Source organism: Triticum dicoccoides, chromosome 6B (genome assembly GCF_002162155.2).
Source record: "Triticum dicoccoides isolate Atlit2015 ecotype Zavitan chromosome 6B, WEW_v2.0, whole genome shotgun sequence".
NCBI lineage: Eukaryota > Viridiplantae > Streptophyta > Magnoliopsida > Poales > Poaceae > Triticum > Triticum dicoccoides.
The window spans coordinates 412,145,441-412,158,786 of NC_041391.1; positions in this window are offsets into that span (position 1 = coordinate 412,145,441).

Sequence of the window (13,346 nt, forward strand, 5' to 3'; positions counted from 1 at the left end):
CAAAGATCAAAGTAATGATGCAGACTAAACCAGGAGGACAGAATCACATACTGTACAGCGGGAGTAGAACCGCTGTGGTTGATGTTGTCACTCATGTCGTTGATGAAGAGGTTACCGAGGTGGGGGGAAAAGGCTGTCATTGAGGAAGTCGTCACTGGCAGCAGTCACATGAGTGTGCTCCCCAAAAACCTGATCGCCCCTCTCCCGTACAGGATCACGAAAGGCGCGGTTCGGAGGACTGCTGTCCCTTCTCATGGTGCACGCCAGAAAGAGGGATGGAAAAGAATTGCATGGCGGCGCTAAGATCTGGAATGGTGCGAAACCATATGATACAGCGGCAGCTAGGGTAGAGCCTGTCAGGTCGGTCGTGCGAGTAAGACCAAGTACATAATAGTAGGCCTTTGGCCCAGACCCCACGTCCAAGTCAATAATAGCCCCACTATCAAAAAGAATCAGTAATAGCTGAGTAATTAAGGCATCCATTAATTATTAATTAATGACTTAATAAATTTTCCGAATCACACCACACTTAGAGCATGGTTAATAGTATAGCCAGCATCTGGCTATAAGAAGTTGACACATCATCTAGAACCAACCTAATAAGTTGCCTACTTACAATAGTTAGTCCCTTTAGTATAATACTATATCATTAATAATAGCCCCACCTTTTGTCTCACAAAGTATGTGTAGTCTGAAATGTCGGGCGTGCAGCGGGCGGTGCCCTCGGTCGGCACGCCACTTCAACGGCGGAAGCAGTGAGAGGTCGTGTTGCCCTGACTTGCCATCAATGTGGAGCGGCAGGCTCAGCTGGCGCCGGGCAGGAAGGTTTTGATTTTTGATTCAGTTGCTGTGCTGCTACCATCCAATATTCGCATGTGGTTGTTTCTAGAATAAAAAAGGAGGTACTCCTACTTATGTTACTCCCACTATGGCTAGCCTTGTGCTTGGCTCTTCGCCTCTTCCGGAAGTCGAACAATAATGGTGGTACTACAGTAGTACTTCTGGCAATCTGACATCAAATGAACTGCTGCATGTCCACCGCTTGTAAGCAAAAGTTTCTCCTCGTGCTGAGAGCCACCGCATATGCGTTGGCAAGGGAGAAGGCGTAGTAAGCAAGTTTCTTGTCGTTCCGCAAGTTGACGGGACACATCAAAGTTATTTAGTACATACTCTCTCCAAAAAAGGGCTGACCATGTCATGGCTTCAATCCCGTGCTCTGTCGTTGACTACGTGCACTATTCACGTGTCATCGAGGAGAAAAAAAATTGCGTAGTAGGAGTAGGTGCCATCAAAGTGCACGACTCACTTACGCACCGCTTATCTGATTATCTCCATTTTCTTGCATGACACGTGCACCTTGATGCTAGATGTCTTGCGTGTTGGCAAAAGGATGAACAAAGCTCACGTAGAAAAAAAGAGAGTGGAAAAACATAGATTCCTGATGACCGAGAAGGAGCAACGAACCTCGTGGTGGAGCGTCTGCAAGGAATCTTGTGCGTTTCCCCTGTTTCTTGCCGCCAACCCACCTATAAACAAATAAAAGAACATGAACTCTTCGCTAAACACTAGAGACGATACATCAGGATGCTAAGTTGAAGATATTTTATTAGTTTATACTCCCTCTGTCTCGGTTTATAGGGCGTGCACGTAGTTCTAGGTCATGGATTTGACTAACTAAATATGAGTTATATGTCACCAAAAGTATATCATTAGATTCTTAAGTGGATGTAGTTTCTCAACATATGTTTTTCATCCAATATGGTACCTATTTAGCTAGTTAAATTGTCAACCTAGAACGACACGCATGTCTTATAAACCGAGACGGAGGAAGTATTGATAACCACGCAAGAAGCCACGCATGTACAGGACGCATGTAGCCACACATGTACACACGCCGACGCACTAACTCATGCCGATCCAAATCATGCACAAACGCGCACAACATGGAGCACACAACGCACGGACACAACACATGCATGCACACACACTCGGCCGTGGAATGCACGTGAATAACACATGCATGCGCAGACACGCATCTGCATGGAGGCATGCACCATCTGCGGCAACGTCCGGTTCATCGTGCTACGGCGAAGCTCGCACACAACAGCGTGTACGCATCTCTTGCAGCACCTCTTTGCCGTCGTTGCTCAATGACTAGCCGCAGACGAAGAGGACCGCAGCCTCGGCCTTAGATCTAGCACCGATGGAAAAGCACGCACGCTGCATGCACACGAGCACGTATGGTGTGCCCACGACATGGTGCGTCCCCAGTCGCGTCTACTCCTTTTGCGCACGTTGTCTATGAAGGCGGCTGCATGCCTAATGATGATGTGGGAGAGATCTTCTAGGACTCAAATGATGGCGTGGAAAATTATGGGGGGGGTGTCTCCAATAGTGTTCCTCGGCTCGCTCCTCTTGCATCACGGTGGTCGAGCTTAGAGTCATTCATCTGGTACACGTGGCATCTCAGATCTGGAGACATGGTGACGTACACCGTCAAGGTCCACGATCAAGGGGGTCAGGGCAGACGCGACCTCTCACTGCGTCCGCCATTTGAAGCGGCACGCCGGCCCAGGGCGCCGCCCGCTGCACTCCTAGCTGTACCCGCCTCCTCACCGCATTCAAAAACCTACATTTACTAGTATGTATACACGTGCAAGGCACGTCTTAATATAACAGAGTGATTTTGGTAAAAGGGAAAAGAAGTAATATATGTGTTAATAGATTCAAAGAAAAAGAAATTATAGTGATGTATAAATGCTGATATTAGTTCAATATTGTAAAAGCGGGAAGTAGTATTCATGCCATAAAACTCTACATTCATTTAAGAAGAACTGCACGTTGCTTCACTTTTTCCACGTGTTCTTTTTTTTGAGAAATATCCACATTCTCCTACTAAACCATCTCGACTGTGATCAATCAAACTAGCTGGTGGTCATGTGGCAACACAGCCCATTGGAGCTAGTTATGGGCTTCATTTTTATAGAAAGCATACACGATTGTTCTAGAACACATGTGAGGTAGCAGCAGTGTACTGTTCATGCGAATCCTACTTATATTGGCCGTTGGATCTAGAAGATCAACGGTTATGATTGATGTTCTTAGTCCTACTTGAAATTGGTACACTATATATAGAAATAGAAGAATAGAAGAAGAAGAAGATAGTATAAATATAGATACCCACGTGGAATGCGAGAAACCAACTCCGGCCACACACGTCCGTTCAGGAGTAGGGCGCCGGCCAAGCTCCTCCTTCCACCATTTTGTCCACTCTTTCGACGGCATCCGACGAGCAGGAAGAGCAGTTCTCCGGCATAAAAGCCGTCTGGGTGGCCCGCGGAGCCTGGCAGCTCGCTTCTCCACCTACCTCGCCTAGCATGTCGGAGGCAGTTGCCGCACTAAGCCAGTGTGTGGTTCCGCAGCTAGCCTCTCCAATACAGCTCGAGGAAGAGTGCCGACTTGCTCCACGCCGGCTTGTTGGGGAGCACGACGACATGGGCATCGTCGCTGCCCTCGACGCTGCCGCGTCGTACAGCGCCTCCAGTGTCTACCACTTCGCCATCCACCATCGACGCGCGCGTAACCGTGATACGTCTCCAACGTATCTATAATTTTTGATTGCTCCATGCTACTTTATCTACTGTTTTGGACTATATTGGGCTTTATTTTCCACTTCTATATTACTTTTGGGACTAACCTATTAACCGGAGGCCCAGCCCAGAATTGCTGTTTTTTTGCCTTTTTCAGTATTTCGAAGAAACAGAATATCAAACGGAGTCCAAACGGAATGAAACCTTCGGGATCATGATTTCCCAACCGAACGTGGCCCAGGAGACTTGGACCCTACTCCAAGCAGTGCCCGAGGAGGTCACGAGGGTGGAGGGCGCACCCCCCTGGGCGCGCCCCTACCTCATGGGCCCCTTGGAACTCCACCGACATACTCCTTCCTCCTATATATACCTACGTATCCCCGAACAATCAGAACAAGGAGCCAAAAACCTAATTCCACCGCCGCAACCTTCTGTATCCACGAGATCCCATCTTGGGGCCTGTTCCGGAGCTCCGCCGGAGGGGGCATCCACCATGGAGGGCTTCTACATCATCACCATAGCCCCTCCGATGAAGTGTGAGTAGTTTACTTTAGACCTTCGGGTCCATAGCTAGTAGCTAGATGGCCTTTTCTCTCTTTTTGGATCTCAATACAATGTTCTCCCCCTCTCTCGTGGAGATCTATTCAACGTAATTTTCTTTTTGCGGTGTGTTTGTTGAGACCAATGAATTGTGGGTTTATGATCCAGTATTATCTATGGAAAATATTTGATTCTTCTCTGAATTCTTTTATGTATGATTGAGTTATCTTTGCAAGTCTCTTCGAATTATCCTTTTTGGTTTGGCCAACTAGATTGGTAGTTCTTGCAATGAGAGAAGTGCTTAGCTCTGGGTTCAATCTTGTGGTGTCCTTACTCAGTGACAGAAAGAGTTGCAAGGCACGTATTGTATTGTTGCCATCGAGGATAACAAGATGTTTTTTTTATCATATTGCATGAATTTATCCCTCTACATCATGTCATCTTGCTTACGACATTACTTTGTTTTTACTTAATACTCTAGATGCATGCTGGATAGCGGTCGATGAGTGGAGTAATAGTAGTAGATGCAGAATCGTTTCGATCTACTTGTTTTGGACGTGATGCCTATATACATGATCATTGCCTAGATATACTCATAATTATGCTCAATTCTATCAATTGCTCAACAATAATTTGTTCACCCACCGTAGAATACTTATGCTCTTGAGAGAAGCCACTAGTGAAACCTATGGCCCCCGGGTCTATTCTCATCATATCAATCTATATCACTTTATTTACTTGCTTTGTTTTTATCTTGCCTTTACTTTTTACTTTGCATCTATCTATCAAAAATACCAAAAATATTATCTCTATCAGATCTCACTCTCGTAAGTGACCGTGAAGGGATTGACAACCCCTAAGCGTTGGTTGCGAGTTGCTATCATTTTGTGTAGGTACGAGGGACTTGTGCGTGGTCTCCTACTGGATTGATACCTTGGTTCTCAAAAACTGAGGGAAATACTTACGCTACTTTGCTGCATCGTCCTCTCCTCTTCAGGGAAATCCAACGCAGTGCTCAAGAGGTAGCAAGAAGAATTTCTGGCTCCGTTGCCGAGGAGGCTCACGCAAGCAAGTCAACTATACCAAGTACCCATCGCAATCCATATCTCTTGCATTACATTATTTGCCATTTGCCTCTCGTTTTCCTCTCCCCCACTTCACCCTTGCCGTTTTATTTGCCCTCTCTTTCCCAATCTCCTCCTCTCTTTCCCGTTTGCCTTTTCCCCTTTGTCTTTCTGTTTGCTCGTGTGTTAGTTTGCTTGTCATCATGACTAGTTCGTTATCCACTCCTATGTCTCCCGAGTTTGAAGTTCTTCACTTCAAGCAAAGGCAAGGAGAAAACTTAAAAGATGCTTGGTATAGGATGATGGAATCTTATCATAAGTGCACCCTAGAGGTGAACTATAGAATCCTTCTTCGGAATTTTTATGTTGGGTTAAATATGACGTATAGACAACTCTTGGATTGCATGGCTAAGGGAAATTTTATTGAGATTGACTACAGTATTGCGCATGAAATTATAGAAGGAATAGTGGGAACACCACCCCAAAAGGGAGGATCTCATCCTACCCAGGAAGAAACCCAAGTGTTTGAAAAGATTTGCGAAGTATCAAAGATTTTATAGAAGTCTCTTGAGCCTCTTAAAAATATTAGCGGAAATCTTAACCGTATGAATATGTTGATTACCCTTTGTAATAAGCGGTTGGATTCTTTAGATCTAAAATTTTCCGAGTATGACGGGAAGCGGGAAGAACCCCCCGGATCCGAACATGACTCCGCTAAAAAACTGAAAATTAAAAATGGCAATACCTAGATCTATCCTTGCTTTTATGCCTAGCTAGGGGCGTTAAACGATAGCGCTTGTTGGGAGGCAACCCAATTTTATTTTGTGTTTTTTGTTTTTGCTTCTGTTTAGGAATAAATAATCCATCTACCTTCTGTTTGGATGTGGTTTTATGTTTTAATTAGTGTTTGTGCCAAGTAGGACCTATAGGATAACCTACGATGATAGTTGATTTGAATCTGCTGAAAAACAGAAACTTTGCACGCACGAATTTAGTTATGATAAATCACAGGAACGTGATTTTGCGTTGCTTATTTTTGATGCTGTTCAATAAACAAATTGTCCAGGACTTCCTATTTTGGTAGAATTTTTAGAGTTCCAGAAATTTGCGTTAGTTACAGATTTCTACAGACTGTTCTGTTTTTGACAAATTCTGTCTTACGTGTGTTGTTTGCTTATTTTGATGAATCTATGGCTAGTAAAATAGTTTGTAAACCATAGAGAATTTGGAATAAAGTAGGTATAACACCAATATAAATAAAGAATGAGTTCATTACAGTACCTTGAAGTAGTCTTTTGTTTTCTTTCTCTAACGGAGCTCACGAGATTTCTGTTGAGTTTTGTGTTGTGAAGTTTTCAAGTTTTGGGTGAATTATTTTGATGGATTATGGAACAAGGAGTGGCAAGAGCCTAAGCTTGGGGATTCCCATGGCACCCCCAAGATAATCCAAGGACACCAAAAAGTCAAAGCTTGGGGATGCCCTGGAAGGCATCCCCTCTTTCGTCCACTTCCATCGGTAATTTACTTGGAGCTATATTTTTATTCACCAACATGATATGTGTTTTGCTTGGAGCGTCTTGTATTATTTGTGTATTTGCTTGTTAGTTTACCACAATCATCCTTGCTGTACACACCTTTTGAGAGAGCCATACATGAATTGGAATTTTTTAGAATACTCTATGTGCTTCACTTATATCTTTTGAGCTTGATAGTTTTGCTCATAGTGCTTCACTTATATCTTTTGAGCGTGATAATTTTTGCTCTAGTACTTCACTTAGATATTTTAGAGCACGGTGGTGGATTTGTTTTAAAGAAACTATTGATCTCTCATGCTTCACTTAGGTTATTTTGAGAGTCATTAATAGCATGGTAATTCGTTTAATGTTAATATACTTAGTGTTCTAGACATGTGAAACTTTATTTTGAGTAAATTGAATACTAAATATAAGTTTGGTGCTTGATAATTGTTTTGAGATATGGAGGTAATAATATCAAAGTCATTCTAGTTGATAATTGTGAATTTGAGAAATACTTGTGTTGAAGTTGCAAGTCCCGTAGCATGCACGTATGGGTAAAGTTGTGTAACAAATTTGAAACATGAAGTGTACCTGGCTTGTGCATCCTTATGAGTGGCGGTCGGGGATGAGCGATGGTATTTTCCTACCAATCTATCCCCCTAGGAGCATGCGCGTAGTACTTGAATTATTTGAAGGCTTCTAAATGTTTGCAATAAGTATATGAGTTCTTTTGACTAATGTTGAGTCCATGGATTATACGCACTCTCAACTTTCCACCTTTGCTAGCCTCTTCGGTACCGTGCATTGCCCTTTCTCACCTTGAGAGTTGGTGCAAACTTCGCCGGTGCATCCAAACCCAGTGATATGATATACTCTATCACACATAAACCTCCTTATATCTTCCTCAAAACAGCCACCATACCTACCTATCATGGCATTTCCATAGCCATTCCGAGATATATTGCCATGCAACTTCCATCATCATCATCATGACATACATTACTTTTGTCATATTGCCATTGCATGATCAGGTAGTTGACATCGGTTTTGTGGCAAAGCCACCATGCATTATTTTCCATACGTGTCACTCTTGATTCATTGCATCATCCCGGTACACCGCCGGAGGCATTCATATAGAGTCATCCTTTGTTCTAAGTATCAAGTTGTAGTTGTTGAGTTGTAAGAAAAATAAAAGTGTGATGATCATCATTATTAGAGCATTGTCCCAAGTGAGGAAAGGTTGATGGAGACTATGATTCCCCCATAAGTCGGGATGAGACTCCGGACGAAAAAAAAGAGGCCATAAAAAAAGAGAAGAGAAAGGCCCAAACAAAAAAAATGAGAGAAAAAGAGAAGGGACAATGCTACTATCCTTTTACCACACTTGTGCTTCAAAGTAGCACCTTGATTTTCATGTAGTGAGTCTCATATATTGTGCTTCAAAGTAGCACCATGATCTTCATGTTAGTGAGTCTCGTAAGTTGTCTTTATACTAGTGGGAAATTTTCATTATAGAACTTGGCTTGTATATTCCAATGATGGGCTTCCTCAAAATGCCCTAGGTCTTCGTGAGCAAGCGAGTTGGATGCACACCCACTAGTTTTCTTTTGTTGAGCATTCATAGCTCTAGTGCATCCATTGCATGGCAATCCCTACTCCTCATGTTGACATCAATTGATGGGCATCTCCATAGCCCGTTGATTAGCCTCGTCGATGTGAGACCTTCTCCTTTTTTGTATTCTCCACACAATCCCCATCATCATATTCTATTCCACCCATAGTGCTATATCCACGGCTCGCGCTCATGTATTGCGTGAAAGTTGAAAAAGTTTGAGATTATTTAAGTATGAAACAATTGCTTGGCTTTTCATCGGGGGTATAGAAGTTGGGAACATCTTTGTGTGACGAAAATGAAGCATAGCCTAACCATATCATTTTGTAGGGATGAACTTTCTTTGGCCATGTTATTTTGAGAAGACATGATTGCTTTGATTAGTATGCTTGAAGTATTATTATTTCCGTGTCAATATGAACTTTTGTCTTGAATCTTTTGGATTTGAATATTCCTATCACAATTAAGAAGATTTATATTGAAATTATCCCAAAGTATCACTCCGCATCATAAATTCTTTTTTATCATTTACCTACTCGAGGACGAGAAGGAATTAAGCTTGGGGATGCCTGATACGTCTCCAACGTATCTATAATTTTTGATTGCTCCATGCTACTTTATCTACTGTTTTGGACTATATTGAGCTTTATTTTCCACTTTTATATTACTTTTGGGACTAACCTATTAACCGGAGGCCCAGCCCAGAATTGCTGTTTTTTGCCTTTTGCAGTATTTTGAAGAAACAGAATATCAAACGGAGTCCAAACGGAATGAAACCTTCGGGATCGTGATTTTCCAACCGAACGTGACCTAGGAGACTTGGACCCTACTCCAAGCAGTGCCCGAGGAGGTCACGAGGGTGGAGGGCGTGCCCCCCTACCTCGTGGGCCCCTCGGAGCTCCACCGACGTACTCCTTCCTCCTATATATACCTACGTATCCCCGAACGATTAGAACAAGGAGCCAAAAACCTAATTCCACCACTGCAACCTTTTGTATCCCCGAGATCCCATCTTGGGGCATGTTCTGGAGCTTCGCCAGAGGGGGCATCCACCACGGAGGGCTTCTACATCATCACCATAGCCCCTCCGATGAAGTGTGAGTAGTTCACTTCAGACCTTCAGGTCCATAGCTAGTAGCTAGATGGCTTCTTCTCTCTTTTTGGATCTCAATACAATGTTCTCCCCCTCTCTCGTGGAGATCTATTCAATGTAATCTTCTTTTTGCGGTGTGTTTTTTGAGACCGATGAATTGTGGGTTTATGATCCAGTATTATCTATGGAAAATATTTGATTCTTCTCTGAGTTCTTTTATGTATGATTGAGTTATCTTTGCAAGTCTCTTCGAATTATCCTTTTTGGTTTGGCCAACTATATTGGTAGTTCTTGCAATGAGAGAAGTGCTTAGCTTTGGGTTCAATCTTGCGGTGTCCTTACTCAGTGACAGAAAGAGTTGCAAGGCACGTATTGTATTGTTGCCATGGAGGATAACAAGATGGGGTTTTTATCATATTGCATGAATTTATCCCTCTACATCATGTCATGTTGCTTACGGCGTTACTCTGTTTTTACTTAATACTCTAGATGCATGCTGGATAGCGGTCGATGAGGGGAGTAATAGTAGTAGATGCATAATCGTTTCGATCTACTTGTTTTGGACGTGATGCCTATATACATGATCATTGCCTAGATATACTCATAACTATGCTCAATTCTGTCAATTGCTCAACAGTAATTTGTTCACCCACCATAGAATACTTATGCTCTTGAGAGAAGCCACTAGTGAAACCTATGGCCCCCGGGTCTATTCTCATCATATCAATCTATATCACTTTATTTACTTGCTTTGTTTTTATCTTGCCTTTACTTTTTACTTTGCATCTATCTATCAAAAATACCAAAAATATTATCTCTATCAGATCTCACTCTCGTAAGTGACCGTGAAGGGATTGACAACCCCTAAGCGTTGGTTGCGAGTTGCTATCGTTTTGTGTAGGTACGAGGGACTTGTGCGTGGTCTCCTACTGGATTGATACCTTGGTTCTCAAAAACTGAGGAAATACTTACGCTACTTTGCTGCATCATCCTCTCCTCTTCAGGGAAATCCAACGTAGTGCTCAAGAGGTAGCAAACCGCGACATGCAGGCAGAGAAAGAAGCCGTCGCGGATGTCAACAAGGTGATGCTGCTGCACGGATGTGGACGAGGTGATGGGCAACACGTCCCCACCTGCCTCCATCATCGAGGAAAAGTATAACACGGGAGGCCGCCGCCAATTGGATCCCATGAAGGCCACCATCGAGGCGACGCCGGCGAATAAAACCGGTGTCTTGCTTGATTCTTCTTCTGCCGGATGCTGGAGGAGGACAAAGAGATCGGGCGGCGACCATTTAGATTAGGTATTTTAATTCTACCAGGCTGGTTGTAACGGGATTATCTCTACCCCTAATGGAGTAGTTGGTGAATAGTCTCCATGGTTTATTTTCGCTGTTTTTTTTCGTCTCTCCTCCCACCACCCCTCCCATCCTGGTCCATCGGTTTATTTTTCTCTCCACTCTTTATTACAACCAGGACTTTCCTAACGTATAGCAAATCACGGATCTAACTTCCTTAAATTATTCATATCAATCGATTCCTTTTAGTGGTTCAATTTGTCTTAGGAAACAAATAACAAATTTTTAAGAAACAAATAATAGATTTGAATCTAACTTTCCTAACTTATCTAAATCAATCGATTTCTCTCATTAGTGAAATTTGTTTTAGGAAACAAATAACAGACACGTCACAAACTTTCCTCCCAATAAATAGTTTTTAACATTTGCAAACTTTCCTAATCAGACATGTCAAAAACGGGCAGGTACTGATATCATGTTACCAAACAATAAAACCCCATTTGCATAGAAATCAGTTCAAAATCCTAACTTTCCCAAATTTTTACCTTTCCTTGATAACATCCAATATTTCCTATGTTTTCCACCTATTGAAGAAAATCACCCCTCCATCAATATTAGCATTTTTTGGAATGAGATCTCCGGGTTATGATTTTTTTGCGATTCTTTCCAATTGTGACCTCTCCTTCCGCTCCGGCTCCTTATTGCATAATCACCTCCACCACAGCCAGCTGATGCCACCCTAGACCTCTTGCCTCTCCACACCTTCTCCGCCACCTCCTCCTCGTACTCCATTGACAATCCCTCCGCCACGTTTGTCCACGGCGGTGTCGAGGGCATGGCGCAACAGCGTACCAGTGGTAGAGCAGCGCATAGCAGCAGGAAGAAGCACACAACAGGCGAGGCGAGCGGCCGACGGTGGAGGGCAGAGATGCAGCCGGCGTGGCTGAGGGGGCGGCCGGCAGAAGATGCCCGCGATAGGAGGCGGCGCGAGGTAGGGGCGCGATAGCGGGGCGAGCAAAGGGATAGGTGGCAGCAGACAGGGCGACCACAACCAGCGAGAGTGTGATGCGCGGCCAGGGTGTGCGTCGCGCGGGGCATAGTGGTGCGGTGGCTGTGGCGAGCGTGATGGCAACAACGGGTGCGACGGACGCGGTGTGGCACGTGCGTGGGCATGGAGAGCCAGAGAGGGAGTGGCCCCGCTGGCGCGGAAGTAGAGCTGAAGGCTTGGGCATGAGCGCGCATAGTTGCGGGCATGTGCCACGGGGTCAATCCGGGGAGCTTAGTGGCTACCCCTGCAATGGCCATGGCAGACGGCGGTTCTCGGCCACAGTGAAATACCTAACGAGAGAAAACGAGAGGGGAAACTAGGGAAAGGCAAGAGGAGATCAATGGTGTCAATGGCACCCTAGGGGAAGACAAGGGAGCTTGGGGCAGTGCGGATCGAACGACAATGTCGCGGTGGCCGAAGGTTGAGGAAGAAGGCAACGACGTCGATCTGGGGGTGCTGGACTTGATCTCGTTGGCACAGACGAAGTAGCGGAGGCATTCAGAGCTCCTTGACAAGCTCCTAGCCAGTAGGGAGGGCAGTGGCCGTTTGGACGGGGTCGATCATGGTGGCCGTGGCATCTGACTTCGTCCAGATCACCGGGATCGAGCGAGCGAGGAGGATAAGTGGATCTGGGAGGGGGCGTCGAGGAGGAGTGAGGCCATGGGGGCAGGGGAGGCAGGGCGTCACCCTTATCCATTCCCCTTCGATGCCGGCGAGGTGGTCGGGCGGGAGCCCAGCTCTGTAGCGACGGGCTCGGGGAACAGGAGAAGGCGACCGTGTAGGGACTGGACCACTGGGCCGGTTCGGTGGCAAGGCCCGGAGGTAGGGGGAATCCCCCTTTTCATCGTCCTTTTGGTTTTTAATGTATTCTAATCCGTTTCTCCTTTTGAACACTGTTTTCTATTTATTATTATATCAACTAAATGGATTTTGTTAATTGTGAAACGATGCACACAATTCGAGCACAATATTTTTAGGTGGCACAAAAAGTTTGGGGCCAAAAGGAAATACATAAAATTAGGTTTATATTTAATTGGTTATTTTAACTACTGTTGGACCTCTTATTAATTTGACAAGATTTATTTTTTGGGTCAAATAATGTTGGGCTCAACATGTCAAAGATCAGTGGAATTTATAGAATATGGTGAACATTTTAGTTTTACTGTTTGACGAAATAATTTATTTGACTTTATTTCAAATTTGAGTTGGGCTTTGATTTTTAGCAAGTGGCAGTTTGGCTTAGCAAGCCTGATGACATGGCATCATTAGGGGGAGGTCACTGTAGCTAACGACTTGAGGTGTTACATAATTTTCCCATTTCTGAAATTTCATTGCTAAATGATTGGGGAATATATCACACTATCCATTAGTTCAGTCAAGCTCACCACAAGTCCACACATTATTGCCAATTGAGTAAGTCTTATTGGCGGGTATGTGTGTGTTAGAGAGAGAGAGAGAGAGAGAGAGAGAGAGAGAGAGAGAGAGATGCAAGATGTAAGTAGTGAGGTGGAGTAGATGAGGATCCAGATAAATGGGTGTTTGTGCGTGTCTGTGTGTGTTTGTGCACGCGTTTGTGTGTGATAGG